The 22,896-nt window shown below is 43.5% G+C and overlaps 1 protein-coding gene across 6 annotated transcripts in view; it reads right to left on the reverse strand.

The window, feature by feature from the left end:
- The window catches only part of ST3GAL1 (ST3 beta-galactoside alpha-2,3-sialyltransferase 1), a 90,461-nt gene that overhangs the window by 32,705 nt on the left and 34,860 nt on the right, over positions 1-22,896 (reverse strand). For all 6 annotated transcript variants that reach the window (XM_026703682.2, XM_087931733.1, XM_026703684.2 and 3 more), the window contains one exon: positions 18,879-19,078. The gene's annotated coding sequence lies outside the window, so the exon portion shown is untranslated. Of the gene's footprint in view, positions 1-18,878; positions 19,079-22,896 lie in introns of those variants that run through there.

The raw sequence follows: 22,896 nt of genomic DNA on the forward strand, positions 1-22,896 counted from the left end.
TGGTAATGAAACATCTGCAAGAAAACAGCCAAGCTCAGAAAGCTCCAAGGACCCCACAAAACACTTAATTATAGCTACTGTTCTAATGAAGCATTTAATCACTCCCTTTCTTGCATGGTATGTTCCTAGTTCTGTTTAAAGGTTTGGCCATTAGATAAAGCCAGTAAGAAGTAAACAAACGAAGATGTTGATGACTTTCCAGGTGTTTTTAAACATATATGGGTAAAATCTTCCCCAAAGGAAATTGTTGGGGGCTTTGAAAAAAAAACGGATAGTTGAGCAATGCTACTTTTAAAACAGGGAAGGAGGAAGTCCCAAGAAAATACAGGTAGTCCTCAACTTACAACAGTTCATTTAGTGACCCTTAATGTCAAGCTCCGAGTTCACTCAGAGCCTGTCAGCTCCAGATATGCCTCTCAGCAAGTCAGCTGGCCATGTCACCTTATCTCTGCTGCTGCTGGATCTGTATTTCTGTTTGTGGGTTGGCCAATGGCTTTGGAATGACTTAGCAGAGCTGAGGATGGATTCTGCAACACCTGCAGGGATGGAGGATGGATTCTGAAGCAACCGCGGGGCTGCTGGAAATGGCTCTTTTCATGTATTGATGTGGTGCATATTGTTAAAGGGGGTTGGGGCACATATAGGTGGTAATTAAGCAATAGGTTAAAACATGGTGAAGGTGGCACCAGGTGAGTATTAGTGAGGGTTGGAATAGGGTAGGGATGTTATAGGATTAATGGCATTTAGGGATAATGCGTTAGGTGTGGCCAGAATTAGAACTGTGTATAGGCCTGGGTGTGGTAGGGTGTGTCTCATGACAATGGTAATAAAATTAAAGGGAGCAAACTCAAACCCAACTCTAATCTTGCCTGGCTTTTAGCCATTCTTGCCTGGTTAGAGTATTTGTTGTTTGCTAAGCAAATGAATAAACCACCATTACACTACAAAGGAGCTGGAGTTTGTATTCATTTCAGGACAAATCTTCAATACTCAAGGACTGGCTGAGAGTTACAAAGGCACAGGAAAGAAGTGACTTTTTTTCACATGTAGGACCCCATGGTCATGTGATCAAAATTCAGATGCTTGGCAACTGACTCATATTTATGACCCTTGCAGGATCCTGGGGTTACACGATCCCCTTTTGCGACCTTCAGACAAGCCAAGTCAATGGGGGAATCTGGATTCACTTAACAACCATGTGACTAACTTAACAACTGCAGTGATTCACTTAACAAACGTGGCAAGAAAGGTAGCAAAAATAGAGCAAAACTCACTTAACAACTGTCTCGCTTAGCAATGGAACTTTTGGCCTCAATTGCGGTCGTAAGTTGAGAACTGCCTGTATAGCTCTGTCTGCTGCTCTACAATGGGCTAGGTGGAACAGATGGTTGAATAGTGTGTTGGGAGCACTTGAGAGTAGAAATGCAGCAATGTGAGAAGAATAGAATAGAATAACAGAGTTGAAAGGGACCTTGGAGGTCTTCTAGTCCAACCCCCTGCTCAGGCAGGAAACCCTATACAATTTCAGACAAATTGTTGTCCAATTTCTTCTTAAAAACCTCCACTCTTAGAGCATTCACAACTTTTGGAGGCAAGTTGTTCCACTGATTAATTGTTTTAACTGTTAGGAAATTCCTCCTTAGTTCTAAGTTGCTTCTCTCCTTGATTAGTTTCCACCCAATGCTTCTTGTCCTGCCCTCAGGTGCTTTGGAGAATAGCTTGATTCCCTCTTCTTTGGGGCAGCCCCTGAGATGTTGGAACACTACACATCACCCCTAGTCTTTCTTTTCATCAAACTAGCCATGCCCAGTTCCTGTAACTGTTCTTCATATGTTTTAACCTCCAGTGCCCTAATCCTCTTGGTTACTCTTCTATGCACTCTTTCCAGAGTCTCAACATCCTCTTTTACATCATGGCAACCAAAACTGGATGCATTATTCCAAGTGTGGCCTCACCAAGGCATTGTATAAAGTGGTATCAACACTGATCTTGATTCTATCAAGAGATATAATAAGCTTAATAATCAGAGAAGCGCCACTGAACATACTAATACAGCTAGCATTCAGCAAAACCTTTGAGAGACTGCCACATTTGTCCTCCTTAATAAAACTTGAAATATAGGCCAGATGATACTACAACTGTTAGATAGAGTTCTAATTAGCAGAATGACTGCAGAGATTGTATTGGTAGATTAAACTATGGTTGATAAGATAGGGTTGGTTGAATACACCAGATCTGCCTGTATTAATCTTCTTTTCAGGATGTGAATCCCAACCAACAAAGCACAATGTCTAGAGTCTGGATATCAGGCCAAGGCACAATAGAATGAACCATATTTTAGTTAGAATGATGTGTGAAGCCAGCCACTCTTTTCAGTAAAGTTGGTTTAGTCCACATTTCAGTGCCCGGTAGTATTATTTTAATCAGAAGATTACAGCAACCAGAAGTTTTACAGCAATACAGCAATATATTTCCTCTGCTTTATTACCTGGTGAGCAGAAAATAAATATTACATCGATTGCTGCAAATTTCTGTGTTGTAACATCTATTGATATGTGCAATAAAACAGAATATTGCACCAATCCACATTTAGCATATATTAAATTTGGTGTGTAATGCACACATATCTAAATTACAGCCTTACAGTCCTAAAAGTCAAATTTCCTGTGTTGGCTGGGAATTATGGAACATCAGAAGTCAAAATTGCTTCCGAATTGTGGAATTGGAGAAGACTCTTTTGAAAGTCCCTTGAATTCTAAGGTGATCCAGTTGGTTAATCCCAAAGGAAACCAACCGTGACTTTGGAACCAACTCTTTGGAAGCGTTGCTGAAACTAAAGTTCAAATACAGAGAATTGTTAAACTTATAACCACAATTGGGCAAACACCCAACTGACAACTTCTTCAAAGCGAGATTAGTTTCATTTCTAAAAAAATGGTCCCTTTTTTTGTTTTGTTTTGAGTGGAAGGCTTATCAAAACGGAGAGTAACCTTTTGCGGAGGTCTTTCTCAAAAGGGCAGTGTTTATGCAAGAGAGCTCTTTGTCAAGAAAAGAATTTGGCTGCAATTTGGTATCTATACTTAACAGTGGAAAATCTGATTTGCAGAAGGTTCTAAAATATCAGCATTTGTTTCCTTACATTTTGCATACCAGGAACAATCTGGATTTCTTTTCTCAATTGTATTTTTTCAATTGTATATTTTATTATTATTATTATTATTGTGTGTTGATTTGGCCTTTAGAAAAATAAATGGCTTTTTCCTACTTGGGTTTTTAATTTTTATTTTTTAAAAGCAGAATGTTCTGATGAAATGGTTGAAGGTCTTTGGTCTGTGCCTTGGATTCTTAGACAAATCCAACCTCAGAGGAACAGTTTCTCTATGTTTAGTTTTATTGTTGTTGTTTGGATGTCAGTTAAATTTGTATAGCTTCAGGGCAGCAGCGAAAATAAAATGGAAACTGCAAGGGTAAGAATGGATTTCCAGAAAATTTTTTGGGAGCTTTGAAAAAAAAAAAAAAAAGCTAGTTGAGCAATGCTACCTTTGAGACAAGGAAGGAGGAAATCCCAAGAAATTACAGGTAGTCCTTGGAACTGGAATAGAAACATCAAGATTATGAAATCGGCAGCGTTCAAATAAAATATGTATAAAATGTTATATAGATGGCACTTACCCCCTTCGAGGTTGGCGAAGATGAACCCTAACATGAGCTCAAGGTGTTGGAAATGCAAAAGCACTGAAGGAACATTTTTCCACACGTGGTGGTCTTGTAAAACTACCCAAAAATTTTGGCAAAAAATCAGAAAATGGTTGGAGGAGATAACTAAAGAACAAATAGACTATAAACCAGAGTTCTCCCTGTTAGGGATCTCTGATAGATATTTATCCAAAAAGACAAAATATGTAATAATCCATATTCTAACTGCGGCTAGATTAGCGTTTGCTCAATGTTGGAAATTACCTCATACACCTTCAGAGCAAATGGTTATTCAGAAAATTTGTGAGTGTGCTGAAATGGATAAACTAACGATAGCGTTAAAGAACAAAGAGTCCTCAACATTTTACGACAACTGGGACTCATGGTATAATTGGCTTACACAGAGACAAATTATGTAAATGATAAAAAGTAACTTAAACATAATGGAAAAGAGGAGTAGATTGGATATGACGAAGAGAAATGATCCTTACAGACTGTCACAAAAAGATATCATTCGTTTTTAATTGTATTTTCTACCCTATTCTCCGTCCCCTTCCCTTTCCCTCTCTCCCTCTATATCTTTTCTCTTCCCCACAACCAGCCTTTATCCGGTGTGTTAGGCCGGGTGTTTTCCTTCTTTCCCCCTAGCCGTTTTTCTTTCTATTTTGTAAATGTATTGTCGATGTGTTTTTAAATTGTAAATTCAATAAAACCTATCTTTTTTTAAAAAAAGAAAAAAAAAGCTAGCTGAGCAATGCTACCTTTGAGACAAGGAAGGAGGAAATCCCAAGAAATTACAAGTAGTCCTTGACTTACAACAATTCATTTAGTGATCCTTACGACAACACTGGGAAAAAAGGTGACTTATTACCATTTTTCGCACTTATGACCATTGCAGGGTTCCCATGGTCACGTGATCCAAATGCAAAATGCTTAGCAACCGATTCATATTTATGACAGTCACGTGATCTCCTTTTGTGACCTTCTGACAAGTGAAGTTAATGGGGAAAACCAAATTCACTTAACAACTATGTTACTACTTCAACTCCTAGTGTCATGCCCCCCCGCGGAGTCTGAATCTGCGAGGGCGGCTCCGTTGGCCTTGGAGGAAACTGGAGAAGGGCAGAGTCAGTCCGGGCAAGGCTTTTCAGGATTAGAAAAGCGTGCAGACAGGAAGGAGTGGGAGAGGCAGAGCTCAGGCGAAGGGCAAGGACCACCCCCTTCTGATCCGAGAGCACGGAGAGAAGAGAGAAGGCGAGACCAACGCAGACGGAACCGGCTATGCGGGAGGAGAGTGCCCCGCCCCTCCTTCACAAAGCACACCTGGGGACTGAGATGGAAGGAGTCGCCGGTGGGAGGGGCATTTGTTGGGAGCAAGTGTTGAAACTGTGGAGCCTCATGTGCGCTTGCTGACGCCTGGAGATTACTGGGCTCTGTCTTGTGGAACTTGTCCTGTTTGCCTGAACTTCCTGCTCCTGATTACTATTTGGCTAACCTGGCTTACTGGACCGCTAGCCCTGGTTACTGTTTGGCTAAATCTGGCTTACTGGACTCCTGGCCCCGGTTACTGTTTGGCTAGCCTGGCTTATTGGACTCCTGGCCCTGGTTACTGTTTGGCTAACCTGGCTTACTGGACCGCTAGCGCTGGTTACTGTTTGGCTAAATCTGGCTCACTGAACTCCTGTCCCTGGTTCCTGTTTGGCTAACCTGGCTTACTGGACTCCTGGCCCCGGTTATTGTTTGGCTAACCTGGCTTACTGAACTCCTGGCCCTGGTTCCTGTTTGGCTAACCTGGCTTACTGGACTACTCGCAGCCAGATGCTGCTGAAGATGAGTGTGAGAACGTTGCTCCAGGTCTTGTAGTAAACGTGGGGACGTTTGGGGGCAAAGTTGGAGCAATAAAGGGGAGTTAGACCTATTCTCTGGCTGTGTTGGCTTTCGTGCCACACCCCGGGTCATCACATCTACACTTTTAACAACTCTGGCAAGGAAAGGTTGCAAAACAGGGCAAAACTCACATAACTGTCTTGTTTAGGAATGGAAATGTTGGAGTCAACTGTGGTCATAAGTCAAGGACTATCTTAAGTCAAGCCCGGTGAAACATTACAATCTTGTAGTGGACATCTTCACACCTTGCCTGTCCTGAAGACACTTAGAAAATGTACGAGCTTAGGATGCAAACATGCAATCAGAAACCTTAGGCCTGCTGTAATATTATTCCATGCCTGGCAATAATTTGGCTAAAAGGCACTTTCAGGGTATTACTAAGAAAAGCAGCATTATAAATATCTTGGGGAGGCATTTCAGGGCTAAGAGTGGCCTTGAAAAGTTGCCCAGATCTCTCTCTTTCTCTCCATGAGCTCTCACCTTGTGCGCTTCTAAAGCTTTCTGATATTTTTGAGCTCGTGCTGTCCTCAGCCCCATGACGAGATCAGAGGTTACCCGTCCTCGGTTTACCTTGGATTGGGAAGGGTTTAAAGCTAGTCCGTTGATCTGGAAAGATAAAACATTATGATCCATGCAACGTTCCTGTTGAAACAGGTTGTGCACCGGCTTATCAAGATGTCCTTTCGCTAGTGGTCTGATTAAGTAAAAATTAAAACGGCACGGCTTCCCGATGAAAGGATTACAAACTATGCATGTTTGCTGATTACGAAGAGGGAGACCCAGAGGTTAAGGGAATTTAAGCTTAAATCCAGCATTTAAAAAATGAAAGGGCCCAAAAAGGGTTTACAGCGGTCCACATATCCTCCATGATAATCAGCTCAGCCTGCTGCAACATGGGACTGAATCTACATCTTATTAAATTCAGAGAAGAATTGCCTTTCAGTCAAAGGGCTTTGTAGTCCCTTCCTTCTTTCCTTCCTTTGTGGTTTTGTTTTGGTGGAACACACGAGCGCACAATAGATACAAACTCAAAGTAAACTGCTTTAAAACTCAATTGCAGAAAATGTGACTTCAGCAACAGAATGGTCAACGCCCCGGAATTCACTACCTGACTCTATTGTTATATCCTCAAACCCCCAAAACCTTAAATTGTCTACCGTGGACCTCACTCCATTCCTAAGAGGTCTGTAAGCAGGTGTGCCTAAGCGCACTAGTGTGCCTACCGTCCCTGTCCTGCTGTTCCCATTTATTTGTACTCAGTTATTATGTGCATACTTATACCTGTCTATACTTATATGTTTATATGTTATGTTCATACTTATACTTGTTTTCTCATACATGCTTGACAAACTAAATAAATAAATAAAAATAAATAATCTACCCACCACCAGCAGTTGTCATTGTGGGGTTGTGATATATATATATATTTTCCTTCTGTAGATAAGGTGTGAAGCTATCCAAACATTTATTTGTTCTTGTTTTTTTGTGATCAGGTTTGTAAAAGGACCTGAACACTGTCACTTTTTAATCTGATATTCCCACACTGCCCCAGTTCTTAAGCTGATTTAGATGAGCTGGGAGGGAGGGAGGGAGGGGGAAGGAGAGAGAAAATGTTCATACGTGAAAAAGCACATGATTTGAAATGTTGCAGTTGTTGATAAGAGAATTGGCTTCCATGATCATTTGAGCTTTTGCAATTTAACTAGTTTTAAAACTCAGTCAGTTTCCTTCCATTCATTTGTTCCTCTTAATTTTTCAAGCCATTTTAAATAGGTGACTCTAACCAGGTCTTATGGGAACTTAGAGCCCTATTTCAAAAGAAACGATGGCAAGTTGAGCTATCTGATTGGTGTTAAAGAAAAAAAAAATCACGTCTTCTATGTCTTTCTTTAAATTATTGTGATTATTATTATTGTCTGCCACAGGGTCTCTCAAACTTGGAAATTTGAAGAGATATATGGACTTCAACTCCCAGAATTCCTCAGCCAGCATGGGAATTTGTGAGAGCGGAAGCCCACATCTCTTGATGTTGCCGAGTTGAGTAACATGAATCTATAACAACGCACTGGGGTCAGGAGCTAGCAAAGTCTCATCCCTCACAAGGAAATCTGCTTAGAGTTATAAGGACTAAACCTTGCTGGCCTTGAAGTAAAGCAACGGTCTCCATTTTTCCTTTTTTTAAACTTTCTAATAGGCTTAGAACCAGGATGCAGGAGAAGGCAGCCTTCCCAGTTGGTGATTTAAACAAACTTAATGAGGAAAAAAATAATCAAAGAAACAGTCTTGCTACAGTTCCAACCTATGGTACCATAGCATTTTCTCCAAACCTGTCAATTCAGCCCTCCCATGTCTTTCTATACTAAAAATGTCACAATGCCAACGACATAAAACACTGAGCTAAATGCATCACAAGTCTCATTCGGTTTAAGGCAGTTTCATTATATATTAACTGATAAACAGATTTGCATGCTGGCTCATGTCAAAATGCTTAGGTGCTCTTCACACCTGACTACCTGTGACCTGAAGGTGCTTTTCTAATTCGCCCCCCTAGAAAAATACGCCTTCATAGCATAACAAAATTCCTCCTTAGCTGTTTCAGTTTTAACATAAGGCTTGCTGTACGAGTGATGGTGACTCAATGTGAATAGTCTTTGACAAGGTTGGGCTAATTCAGTTGGTTTTGGGGGAAAACTGCCGAGTTCCTACTGGTCATTGTTGGCATAGTATTGGGCTCCAAGTGCTGGGCATTATCTTCCAAACCATGTTGGCTTGATCTGCAAGAGGAGTTCGGATCCTGGTTTGTAAGGTGGCAACCCCCTGGGGGATGCCTGATCGGTATTTTGCCAAACATGGTTTGGGCATCAAGCAGGCTTATGATGCGCACAAGAATAGTGCCAGAACTCTTTAGAGACTCACATTTAGCGGTCTTTTGAAAATGAATCACATTTACTTTAAGTATTATCTTCCTAGTCCTGGATTACAATCTGACTTTAACAAAGACGATTAAAGAACTGGAGCTAAAACATATGAAGAACAGTTACAGGAATTGGGTATGTCCAATTTAATGAAAAGAAGGACCAGGGGAGACATGATAGCAGTCTTCCACTATCTCAGGGGCTGCCACAAAAAAGGGAGAGTCAAGCTATTCTCCAAAGCACCAGATGATGGCAAGACAAGAAGCGCTAGATGGAAACTAATCAAAGAAATGACTTTCCTCTAGAAGTTGTGGGTGCTTCAACACTGGAGATTTTTAAGAGGAGTTTGGGTAACCATTTGTCTGAAATGGTATAGGGTTTCCTGCTTGATCAGAGGGTTGGACTAGAAGACCTCCAAGGTCCCTTCCAACTCTTCGGAAGGTTTTCTGTTGTTGTTAATCTGGGAAATGCCCAATTTGCTGGCTAAGGAATTCTGGGAGTTGAAGTCCACCCATCTGAAAGCAGCTACACTTGAGAAACATGCCTTTAGTCTTGTGGTTAGCTGGCAGCAGGTGCGGACAGTGGAGGAGAGCGAGGACTCAGATGAGGGGCCAGGACCATTAGGGAGTGGACTGCTGCGTTCAGAGATTGTGGGGGTCAGGCAGCAGTGATGAGGAGGTTCCCGAGGAGCCTGTGCCAAGTGTGCGTGCGCGCAGAATTGCTCGTAGGAGAGAGCAGTTACAGTAGCACAGGCGACTCAGGAATAAGGCTGCAAGGTAATGGCGCCTCCCTCAAGAGGATAAAAGCCAGGTTTGAAGAAGCATTCTTTGCAGAAGGCAAAGATGCTCTGAGACTCAGCCTCGTGGACATTACAGTTAACTTATTTCTTATCTGTGGGTTTTTGGCAGCCTTGACAAACAGCTTGGCAAGGCTCTTTCTTGTCGGAGCTAATTAGTCGGAAGCAGGCTTTTTTCTGTGAAGAAACAGAATTCGTGGATTAAACCTTAAAAGGTGAGGGCTGCTGCCTTTGTCTTGTGTTTGCTCTTTTGGAACCAGGTTGGGTCAGAACAAGTCTGTCAATTCCACTGCCTTTCAATCTCTGAACTATGGCAATTGATCAGAAATCAGGGGAATGCTCATCATAACAATATTTTTTGCAATTACCTCCAGCCATGCTCTCTAGGAATTATATTTCTACCACCTCTGGAAAATTCCCCTTTGCAGGAAGTTGATATAGGACAGTCAGTCTCTCAATAAAGAATGAAGGATTGATTTATCTGAAATACTTGAATGCTGCTTCTTGTGGATAGCATCTTCAAATGCTTTCCAACTATTAAAAAACCTGTTCATTTTTGAGCAGTAATTACTTACCGTCTAAAACAGACGGGAGAGGAGAATGCCATTTCTAACTGATATCTCGGCATGCCACTCGCATAGCATCGAGTTATTCTCACAAGTGGCATCTCCTTAATAACATATCACTGAAAAGGAAGGTAGGAAGGGGACTTTCATGAGAGGATATGGCTGTCCTGACCAGGTAGGGTCCCTTTGACCCATCAATGGGGCTTGGTTCACTCTGTTCATCTATCCTTTTCAGCTGTGACTGTAAAGGCAATTTTGTGCAGTGCCAGCTTGAGTTGGCAAGAGAGAATCTATGCTAAGACCTGGCCTCTACCCAAAGACCTTCAAAGCACAGCTTGGCACCTAGACTTTCCTCATCTTAAAAGGCACTGAGCTTTTCCTAAAGCCCGCTCATTTCCACCACCCTAGTTGGCACATCTTCAACCGAAGGCCATCTGTGTGCCAGGCCGCTGGTCGCTCATCAGGCAGCCTCAATGGCACACACAGCCTGCTCCTTGGTTTCTTTGGCATCCACGAGACAAAAGGACAAGGCCAAAGCATTAGAACAAGAGCTCTCAGGAAATATGGCAAACTGCGTCGCCCGCGGCGTACTCTCAATTCGAGGGCACGTTGCCTTGGCTGCAACATACTGGGAAGAAGTCCAGCCTTAAAACTGCAAGGGAGGACAAACCACTCCAGCAGTTCTATATCGGCAAAGAATGAACTTTTCCATCTGTCTAGGACGGGGGTGTCAAACTTGATTTCATGGAGGGCTGCATCAGGGTTGTGTTTGACCTTGGAGGGCCAGGGTGGGCATGGCCAGGTTGATGTCACTCATGTCAGGGGCACCTGTGGTGGCCTGAGAGCTTTGCCAGCATAAATGGGCTCCCGAGTTCCATTTTCAGATACAACGGCCTCCTGCTGTTCTGACCTAGCTTCCCCAACAACACGAAGCCGAGTCCTCATCCCAAAAAAACCCTTTTGTTTAATTTATAATGAATTTCCTCTCTAACAAAGTCCTGGCCAACAGTCTTTCAAGATAGTTCCCAATTACAAACTTTATCGGGCTTGGAGAGTGGCCAGGCTGATATCTTTCAGATGCCGCAATACTTGGCAAGCATGCGGGAATGAACTAATGGTCTCCTGCAAAGCCCCACTCCCCTTTTGCTCCTCTTTTATTCCCTAGGGGAGGGGCCATTCACCACCCACCTGTGGCTTTACTCCCAAGTTGACCTTTGTTCCTTAGCTGTTCCCTTCTTCTGGCAACTCTGCACATGCACACATTGGGAACAGGCTCCAGCTGTTCTTCTGTCTCACTGATGTTTGGCTTTGAAGGCAGCTGATAACTGTCAGCCAGCTCTGGCCCCATCTCTGCCTCCAGTGCAGAGCACTTGCCAGAGCCTTCCCCAGACTCCAGGACTGCCCCATGTTCCTCCTAACCTCCGCACTGTCTGAATCTGATGCCAACTCTGCTGCCACAACACCTGCAGCCCTCTGCCAATGAAAAGGGAGCCTAGCGTGTGTCCCGCCCGAGCTCTCCTTTCACTGGCAGAGGCACCGCAGGCCACTCCTTTGCAGTTTCCAGGGTGGCCCCATGGACCAGGTCTAAGCACCTTGTGGGCTGGATTGGCCCCTGGGCCTTGAGTTTGACACTCCTGGTCTAGGAGATCCCTACTGGCCAACCAGACCAATTTTTCAGCAGAAGTTCATCACTTCGCAAAGGGCACCCTACTTTCCCACCCTTGCCCTGGTTCCAGGGGAACCACCGGCAGAAGGAGAGAAGGTTCCTCTAGGGGAAGCAAAGAGACATCCCAGCTTGGAGTCCACTCTGGGGAGGAAACATTTTGAGGTCAAATTCTTAGGCTTATACCTGCCCTTTCTCTAAGAGAAGACAGACAGTCTGGTGAGATTCTTGCAAAATAGATATTCAACAATAAAATATCTACTTGGGGGACCATCCACTAAGGCTTCGGCGGCTTGGTTGCTTTTGTGCAGATATTTCTTGACCCAGCTAGATAACATCATCAGTTCAATAGCAGGAAAAGCATGCTTTGCAGGCTTGTAAAAAAGCCATGAAGAAAAGGATTTGTGTGTTTCAACAGATAGAAGAAAGTGCTAATGTGAGGTCTGAAGTACTTCTTCCAAATTGTTGTCAAGTTTGGACAGCTTTAATGTACAGGTAATCCTCAATTTACAACAGATTGTTTAGTGACCCCCTCAAAGTTACAACCTCACTGGAAAAAGTGACTTATGACCATTTTTCACACTTGCAGCATCCAGCCCTCCCCAGGTCAAACTTGGATACAACCCTCAATGAAATCGAGTTTGACGCTCCTGGTTTAGAGGATCTAAGAATGTGAGAAGGGAACAGAGAGCAAGAAACTTGTAACAGAAGAGAAAGAGAGAGTACAACATAGATCTAATCTGGCCCGTGGGCCTTGAGTTTGACACCCATGCTCTAAACCATTTTCTTTTGCCCTCTAATCCTATAAGGCAGTACTGTGGCTTAGCAGTTAAGATGCTGGGCTTGTCAGCTGGAAAATCCACAGTCCAGGTTTGAGACCCGATCGCCCCATGATGGGGTGAGCTCCCAGAAAGGTTGGCAGTTCGGCCGTTCGAATTCCTAGCACCGCGTAATGGAGTGAGCTCCCGTTACTTGTCCCTGCTCCTGCCAACCTAGTAATTTGAAAGCATGCAAGTGCGAGTAGATAAATAGGTACCACTAAGGTGGGAAGGTAACAGCACTCCGTGACATCATGCTGGCCACATGATCGTGGAAATTCAGACAGCACTGGGTAAAATGGTCTCAGAATGGAGATGGGCACAATTCCCTGGAATCGGCAACAACAAGCGGAGTAAAATCCACATGGACTCACTTTTTTTCTTTTACCTTGTTCTATTAAATTGCACTTTCCATCAACTTGCTATTGAAGATGATGTAACAAGAGAGAGAAGAGAGGAAACAAAACCACAGTCCACACACAACACTACAGGGCCCTTTTCTGTCCCTAGCATCTGTTCAGCAGATTAAGGATTTGTATAGAGGGCTAATGTTTGCGGCCAAAATGGAGTGAAAGGGGAATGAATATGGTTTTTATCCCATGAATTGGACGGCAGGGAAATAAAACATGCTGTTCCTTTTCCAAACTGCATGCATTTATTTCGCTGTAAGAATTGTGGCTTTAATTTTGGAGATGGAGATGATCTCAATACACACAGTGGATTTCCTCTGATGACCCTGGCTCAGCTTTTAACACCCTTAACCGTAATTCTGTTCCAGCTGTAGCTGAGCACAAAGAGCCCACCCAATTTTTCCCCCCCAAAAGCTTCTGCCTAGAAATTTCAGGTGGATAATTTCTCCCAATTTTTCCAAGAGAAAGAGAAAAAAAAAGTAACCCTCAAGGACAGGATTCCTCCTTCACAACCCTTTGCATCATTCTGGAAAAGCTCCATAGAAAAATTCTTGCAAGATTACTAACTTATTTCTGATATGCTTGTCTCTCTGCCTCCTGCTGGCCTGGTTTGGAAGATCTGAATCCAATAGGAGAAAAAATGTTTATGTAATACATTATGAGCCACGGTGGTGCAGTGGTTGGAGTGCAGTACTTCTGCAAGCTACTTCTGCTGACTGCCTGAAATGTGGCAGTTCCAATCTCACCAAGCTCAAGGTTGACTCAGCCTTCCATCCTTCCGAGACGGGTAAAATGAGGACCCAAACTGTTGGGGGCTATATGCTGACTCTGTAAACTGCTTAGAGAGAGGTTGTAAAATACTGTGAAGCGGTAAAGGTAAAGGTTCCCCTCACACATACGTGCTAGTCGTTTCTGGCTCTAGGGGGCGGTGCTCATCTCCGTTACAAAGCCGAAGAGCCAGCGCTGTCTGAAGATGCCTCCGTGGTCATGTGACCAGCATGACTAAACTGTGAAGGCACACTGCTGAACGCGGTTGCCTTCCCATCAAAGGGATCCCTGTTTTTCTACTTGCATTTTTACATGCTTTTGAACTGCTGGCTTCTTGGCAGAAGCTGGGACAAGTAACGGGAGCTCACTCCTACGCAGGGCTAGGGATTCGAACGGCCAAACTGCCGACCTTCCTGATCGACAAGCTCAGCGTCTTAGCCCCTGAGCCACCACATCTCTCTTGTGAAGCGATAGGTAAGTCCAAGCGCTATTGCTATTGCTATTGCTATCATAGGGGCTGGAAGGGACCTTGAAGGCATTCTAGTCCAACCCACTGCCCAAAACAGGCGTCCTAATACCATCCTGGACACACGACTGTCCAATCTTTTCTTGAAAATCTCCAATGATGGAGCACTCTATCTGGGAGGCAAGCTGTTACACTTATTGTTCTCACTATCAAGAAATTCCTCCGTATTTCCATATTTGATCTGCCTTTGACAAGCTTCTACCTATTGCTTTTTCCCCCGCTTTCAAGTACTACGGAGAATAAGTCTTTCTCCGTCCTCCCTGTTGACAGGCCTTCCAGGGCTAGAAAACTGCCATCGTGTCTCCCCTAAGCCTTCTTTCCGTTAGGCTACGCGTACCTAGTTCCATTAGCTCTTCATCATATGATTTAACGTCTAAGAAAAATTAATTTACTAAATCTGGAGAGGGAAAGGCGCTGGGCTTACTGCTCCCTTAAAGAGACTCTGTGCGTGTCACTTTGACTATTGCACATTGATTTTTATAGGCGTCTACTTAAGATGCCAAAGGGGAGATGCTGAACCCCATACTTAATTTCCGCAGAAGGTAAGGGAAATCCTTGAAAGAAATAAAATTGACGCACGCTGTGGAAGAAATAGCTCTGGAATTATTAAAATTAGGCGGCGGGGGGGCAGGCGGGGGGAGAGATCTAGGCAGGGCTCTTACTCAGAAAGGATTTGCATGTTACAAAGCCTTCTAAGTTGGCTTTTAGGCTGCCTCCTTAAAAATGTTAATTCCGAATCAGGTAGACAGCCGTCCCGGAAGCCTTCAGGAAGAGCAGAAGTGAAATTAAATGCTTTGTGTGTGTGTGTGTGTGTTTGTGTGTTTTAAAGATGGTAGCCGCAGCGCCTGTTAGGATAGATGGCAGTTTCTTTGAGACTCTGAGCTATCAAAAGGGTTCAATCTCCCTCTTTTATTTCCTCCTCCGTCCCAGCCGACATGAAAATCTCAAAGAATTTTCCTTCCCCGCAGATGTGCAGAGATCAGCAGAGAAAGGCTATAATTAAAACGGAGCGCGGAACAGATTTTTTTTTTCCACACCATTAAAAACAACAGCAACAACAAAGTAACTTTGCCCCCCCGATGGCTTTCAGAAGTGTCAGATAAAAATGTTCAGACTCAACCTCAGGCAGCCAATTCCAGAAAGCACGGCTATTAGCTCACCTCCTACGAGCTGGCATCAGCCCAATTTGCTGGAAGCCATGGAATTAACACTCCCAATGCACCTAGAAGAGGCCAGCTGGAAAAAAAAAAGCCGGTGAGTAAATATTGGGAAACCTAGAGGGAAGAGGCTTAAAACAATCCAATGAAGTTGGAATGGGTTGGCAGCTTGACAGAAAAGGGGACAACTACAGAAAAGTGGGTGGTGACAGAATAGGGTAGTGTGGAACAAGGGGCTATTTGATTGGCATAGTCAACAGGACAGAAGAACCCGTAGTGTTCCAAATGCTGCTGCTGCTGCTGCTGCTACTACTACTACTACTACTACTACTACTACTACTACTACTACTACTAATAATAATAATAATAATAATATAATGGCTGACACTGAAGAAAGAGACAGAGACAGAGGCCTGATTCTTGCAGCACAAGAGCAAGCCATCGGAACAAATGCAATCAAAGCCAGAATAGAAAAATCTGCTGATGACCCCAAATGCAGACTCTGCAAAGAAGTGGATGAAACCATCAATCACATACTGAGCTGTTGTGAGATAATCACTCAGACTGACTACAAACAATGTCACAACACAGTCGCTCAGATGGTCCACTGGAATTTGTGTCACAACTAACATCTGCCTGTAGCAAAGAACTGAAAAAGCCTGAAAAAGTGGTCGAAAATGAGCATGCAAAACAACTGTGGGACTTCTGAATACAGACTGATAAAGTTCTGGAACGCAATACTGGATACCATGATTGTGGAGAAGAAAAAAGTGTGGATCGTCAACATTGCCATACCTGATGACAGCAGAATCGATGAGAAACAACTTGAAAAAATCACATCAGGACTTGAAAATCAAACTGCAGAGACTCTGGCATAAACCAGTGCAGGTGATTCCAGTGGTACTCGGCACACTGGGTACTGTGCCTAAAGACCTAGGCAAGCACTTAAAAACAATTGGCGCTGACAAAATCACCATTGGTCAGCTGCAGAAGGCCACCTTACTGGGATCTGCTTGCATAATTTGCCGATACATCATGCAGTCCTAAATGCTTGGGAAGTGTTCGACTAGTGATTTGTGATACAAAACCCAGCATAGTTATCTCATTTGCTGTGTACACTGTTGTTCTTTGTGAATAATAATAAAAATAAAAATAAAAATAATAATAATAATAATAATAATAATAATAATAGCAGCAGCAGCAACAACAACAACAATAATAATACCAAGGCAAATAGGTAGGCGTGAAATTTTGCAAGTGCATCAGATAGTCGAAGAAGAAAAATGGATGTTGGAAGAATATCTGGACAATGAAGACGATGCACTGAAGTTAATATGCCAGGAAGGCTTGCTGACTACCAGAGAGACCAAACTGGCCTACAAGAAAGACCAAATGAAGAACAGAATGGAGGCATGGGAAGACAAAGCACTACAATGGCCATACATTAAAAAGAATAGCAGGAAAGCAGATAATAACAAGACCTGACAATGGCTAAGAGCAGGAAAGTTAAAGAAAGAGGCCAAGGGATTAATTTTGGCTGCGCAAGACCAAGCTTTAAGGACAAATGTATACAAAGCCAGAATTGAGAAGACAGGAACAGACAGTAAATGCCACTCATGCAAAGAAGCTGAAGAAACAGTGGACCACCTGGTAAACTGCTGCAAGAAGATTGCACAAACTGACTACGAGCAGCAGCATGACAAAGTAGCAACAATGGTGCACTGGAAGATTGCAAGAAATATCATTTGCCTGTAAGCAAGAACTGGTGGGACCATAAAAAAGAAAAAAATCCTAGAAAATGAAAAAAGTTAAATTGCTCTTGGACTTCAGACTCCAGACAGACTGGCACCTGCCACATAATATCCCGGACTTAATAGTTGTTAATAAGAAAGACAAAAAAGTCTAGATAGTGGATGTGGCAGTGACTGGAGACAGCAGAAGACAGAACTGGAACTGGAAAAAATAGCAAAATACAGAGACCTACAAATAGAAATAGAATGACTACGGCAAAGGCAAGCAGGGGTAGTACCAATAGTAATAGGTGCCTTGGATGCAGTCCCAAAACAACCGGAACACCACTTGAACACTAAAGGCATTGACAATTTTGCCATCAGTCAATTGTAGAAAGCAGCTTTACTTGGAACAGATTTCATCCTGCAGTGATATCTGTAACCCCATCAAACATCCAGATTTGCCTATCCCAGGTCCTTGGTAAGGACTCGATAGGTAGACAAAAATGCCAAACCCAGTCAGAACATCTGGCTGCCTGTGTGTGATTAATAATAATAATAATAATAATAATAATAATAATAATAATAATAATAATAATAATAATAATAATAATAGACACGCAGGAAGAAAAAAATCACACAGAACCAGGACTTACAAATTGAAGTTGAGTGACTTTGGAAAAAGAAATCATGTGTTATCCCAATTGTTATTGGAGCCCTTGGAGCAATACCTAAAGGGCTACCTCACTATTTGGAAATCCTAAATTTATCAGACTTGAATACCCCGATTCTACAAAAAAACACCCTACTTGGAACAGTTTATATCCTCTGGCACTACAACAACAATAACGACAACAAGAATAAGAATAAATTCTGTCCCATCTTTTTGCTTGTGTTTGCGGGGTCCTTGGTGCTCTCTGAGCTTGCCTGTGTTCTTGCAGACATTTCATTACCCAATTAGGTAACATCATCAGTGTAGAAGGGAGTGGGGTTTGGTCTCCGCTTATATGCAAGTGGCTTTCTCTGTCAATGTTGGTGGTTTGGTGGTTTAGTGGTTCCTTGATTAGCCTGTTTACTGAATCACCAAGAACACTTCTACCAACACTGACAGGGAAAGTCAATATATAAAGAGAAAGCAAACCCCACTCCCTTCTAGCATGGATCATGTTGCCTAGTTGGGTAATGAAATGTTTGCAAGAAAACAAATAAGCTCAAAGACTATCAGGGACCTCACAAATGCGGAAGCAGTATACTCTCTCCCATATTTGAGTAGACCATGTTGCCCTGATAGACCAGTCTCACTGGAGAAACACTTAATCTCCCTCTTGGTACAACCCACAAAGCAAAGAGAGCCTATGGCCTAGAGGTTAATACATCTGCCTAATATGCAAGTGGCCTGGGTTTGAATCCCAGAAGGGTAGAGAGCTTGAAATAGCTGTACCAGTCCCCCTTTATTTCTTTGTGGGTAAATTTTAATTTAACACAAAATAGTTTGTCACGTAAATGACTGCCTGCAAAAGTGGAAGCAGTATGCTCCATCCCATATTTGGGTAGACCAGGTTGCCTTGATAGACTGGTCTCGCTGGAGAAAAAACACTTAAACAAGCTCAGGGGGCACCAAGGACACCCCCCCACCCCAAGTTCAACCCAGAGCTGCAAATATCATCTTCTATTGGCTGCATTTGTTCCAGGGTTCTTAACATTAATAATCACGGCTAGGAGTTCTCTTTCTGTTTTCATTCCTCCCTTAGAGGCGCCAGGCCTCACCTTGGGTCTCCATCTGGTGCCACACAAGCCCAATGGCTTGCATTTTGCAAACTCCACCTGTGGTAGAAGAGCTCCTTTCATGCTCTACCTCTTCTCAGGTGAGATTCTGGGAAAGACGCACAGTTACCAAACTCTGAGCCAACTTTGCATTGTGAAAAGCTCAAAAGAGATTCATTTACCTTAGCAACTGTTTTCACTTGGCTGGTTTTGCTAAACCCTGGGTAGACCGACGATGGATTTTATTTTTCTCTTTCTATCACTGGAGGTCTTTACTTCTCCTTGTGTTTTTTTTTTTTCTTGTTCCGTCCCAGTGAAACTGCTCTCCTTCAGCAGCAGAGAAGTATTTTGAGATGTTTGAGATCTTCAGATCTTCATGGATCTGCAGGAGAGAAAGAGAGCAGAGAAATCAATTTGATTCCGAGATTGCGATCACGCGTCTATCTGTAGTTATATATCAGCCATCCAGCATTATTTACCTGAAGGAAATATTTGTTTGGAATTTTTAAAGTTTTCTCCTTCTCTCGCTACATAATCTGAATTTTATATGAGAAGTGTTAAGAGTTTGCACCAATCCAACCAGCACACAAGTAAAGGATTCAGCAGGATTCATTTATAAAAGAAACTTCTTTATATACAACAATATAAAGCATGATGCATGTATACAGCAGAACTCAGAATCCAGAAGCAAAGAATCACATATGCACTATATATATATATATATATGTATGCTGGCTGGGGAATTCTGGGAGTTGAAGTCCTCCAGGCTTAAAGTTGCCAAGGTTGGAAACCCCTGATCTAGAGCAGTGTTTTGGGCTGGGGAATTCTAGGAGCCGAAGTCCACACAACTTAAAAAGTGGTCCAAGTTGAATCTCCTGGGAGAAGGATGTTGTGGTGTTGTGGGGTGTTGTGTCCCTTGGTGCTCTCTAAGCTTGGTGGTTTTCTTGCAGACCTTTCATTACAAAACCAGGTAACCTGATCAGTGCTAGTAGAAAGCGGGGATTTGCTTTCAATTTATAGTTAACTTCCGAATGGCTGCAATGGCTTTATTAAAGCCAGCTGAAGACATCTTAGCCAAGCAGACCCTCCTCCTGTCCCATCTACAGAAGCTAAGCTGCATCTAATTTCAAGAGTTGGCAGTAAGAGAATATGTTGAAAGGCACCTGATAGGGAACAAGGAAGCCCAGGGTAGAAAGCATAGGACTGTTCTCCATTCGTTTCCTGCAACCTTTTTGTTTATTCCTGGCATCTACTGCTGAGGGGGTCCCTATATACCTAATGATAGGGGGCCCAGCCTGACCCAGGCTGCCCCTATTGTGGTGCACCAGGCTTGTGTAACAATTGGGGAAGACCTCAGCCCCAACTGACACTGCACAGCCTTAGTTTTGAAGACACAAGCCAAGATGCTCCCTGCCTCTCTATCTCTTGGACGTAGCAGACAGCTTCAAACCACGTGGCACCAAAACGAGCTTGTAATTTTTCCAGAATTACTCCTTCTGCTAATGAGATCTTTGCTTCCCTGTCTTCTCCGGATGCCAGGAACGTTCTTCCAAACTTCTCCCATTAGCTTTTTTTTTTTTTAAAGCTTTCTTTATTGCTTTTGGAAGGTAAGTTATTGCTGAGGTTATCGTTTTCCCGGCTGACCCCTCCTCCTGAAAAAGTCCCTTCCTGTAGCCTTTTATGGGGTGAAACGAAAGCACAGAAGGCTATAGGGACCTATTTTTGGAAGCACCAGAAGGCAAGGTAAGAAAGAATGGATGGAAACTAAACCAGGTGAGAAGCAACCTGGAACTAAGGAGAAATTTCCTAAGGGCGAGAACAATTAACCAGTGGAACAGCTTGCCTCCAGAAGTTAAAAAACAAAACAAAAAACTGGACAACTGTTTGTCCAGAATGGTATTGGCTCTTCTGCTTGAGCCAGGGGTTGGACTAGAAGACCTCTAAGGTCCTTTCCAGCTCTGTTATTCTGTTAACAGAGCTTCACCGAAGGGCTGGAGAGGGAATCGTGTAATGGGAAGAAATATTGTTTTTCCACACCCTTGTCCCACGCCTCATTCTGCAGTAAAGAACTTGACACTGCAGCCTGAAGAATTTCTCGTTTGGAAGCATATTCTCTTTCATCAAATTGAATAGAACTGGGAAGGGAGGGGAAAACCCCCACCCCCCAAAAGAAGATACAGGCATATTCTTCAGCACAATACTGGTATTAAATATATTCTCCCCAGTCCTTTGTCAATGTGTTGCCTACTTAAAAAAGAAAAAAAAAAAAGGGTGTTCCGGGAGAAAATACCCAGACAGGCTATTTTTTTTTCCTGCTTGCCTTGATCTTCTTCCTTTTGTTCTGCCTTTAAGCTCCTCATTTTCTCAAGTTCTCGGACTTCTGAAGAGCTGCCTGCGTCAAAAAAAGCATTTAAAACCCTCTTCTGGTGAACAGTGTGTGTGTGTGTGTGTGTGTGTTATTGGCTGCTGGAAAGTCTTATGTTTAAGCCTTGCTGAGATGAGGAACATCCAGGCACGAGTCTATTGCCAAGGATGGGTATCTGTTTGGCAGCTGAAAAGGACAGGGAGATTCCACTGGCCAAGCCTGTTGGAGCCACAGGTGCCAACTCCTTTTGGCACATGAAGGGGGCATGGATAGGAAGGCAGATGTGATGGAGCGGAGTGTGCAGGAAGCAATGGCGGAATTCTACTGTTGCCTGGGCCTGTGAATTCATCAGCTATCGTGCGGCATATTTGCAAAAAAAAAAAAACCAGCATGAAAGCGCACACAACTTTCCTTTTGTGTCCTTCAGACCTGGCGAGTGGGTGTTCTGACCTAAATCCTAAATCCTTTTCCAATAAAACAAACACGAAACAGAAAGGGAACAGAAAACTTTTAATGATTCTTATAAATCCCCCGTTAAAAGGCTGCTGCAACCTAATTAACTTTGACAAGCACTAGCCTCGCCAAAACTGTGCAAGCCTGCCAAGAATTACAGATAAGAAATGTTTCACAACACAAGAGTCTTCAAATATCAACTGTAATGTCCACGAGACTGATTTTCAAAACGTCTTTGCTTCCTACAAAGAACATCCGGTTCACAGCTGGCTTTTATCTTCTTGAAGGAGGGGCCATTACCTGGCAGCCTTACTCCCAAGTCACCCATGCTGTTGTAACTGCTCTATTCTATGAGGAATCCTGCGCGCACGCACGCTTGGCACAGGCTCCTCGGGAACCTCTTCATCACTGCTGCCAGCCCCCACAATCTCTGAAGGCAGAAGTCCACTCCCTAATGGTTCTGGCCTCTCAGCTGAGTCCTCGCTCTCCTCAGCCATCCGCACCTGCTGCCGGCTAACCACAACAGTGGGTGAAGGGTGTGTGTACATGCACATCCATGGGAGATTTTACAGGTAGTCCTTGACTTACAACAGCTCACTTAGTGATGGTTCAAAGGTTGTAACGTCACTGCAAATAAGTGACCGATGACCCTTTCCCCCCACTTATGAACCCCCCCTCCCGGTCATGTGATATACATGCAGATCAGAGGTGGTATTCCTCAGGTTCTGACCCATTCAGGAGCACCGGTAGCAGAAATTTTGAGTAGTTCAGAGAACCGGCAAATCCCACCTCTGACTGGCCCCGCCCCCATCTATTCTCTGCCTCCCATTGAGTCCCAGTTGATCGGCTGGGTCTTCTTTTGTTGCCCTGCACAAGAGAACGGAGCTGGAAAGCAGGTTAGTGGGGTGGGGAGGGAATGGGGATTCCCTCCCCACCCCTGCCACCCCTGCCATGCCCACCAAGCCACACCACGTCCACAGAACCGGTAGTAAATTTTTTTGAATCCCACCACTGATGCAGATGCTTGGCAACTGGTTCATAGTTATGATGGGGGCAGTGTTCCCGGGGTTACGGGATCCTCTTTTACGACCTCCCGACATGGAAAGTCAACGGGGGAAGCCAGATTCGCTGAACCAACCACTGTGTTACTAATTTAACAACTGCAGGGATTCCCTAAACCAACGTGTCAAGGAACGTCGTACAATGGGGCAAAAATTCACTGAACAAGTAATGAACAACCCATCATACAACCAACTGACCAAACAAGACATTTATAAGCTAAGGAGAACAGGACAAGTACAGCCTGCTCATGATATTACCTAGTCTGCTAACAAAATGCTCAGAAACTAAATTGACGTAAACTTGGGAGGGCAAACTACTGC

This window comes from Pseudonaja textilis, chromosome 3 (assembly GCF_049901715.1).
Source record: "Pseudonaja textilis isolate UNSWEBS1 chromosome 3, rPseTex1.2, whole genome shotgun sequence".
NCBI lineage: Eukaryota > Metazoa > Chordata > Lepidosauria > Squamata > Elapidae > Pseudonaja > Pseudonaja textilis.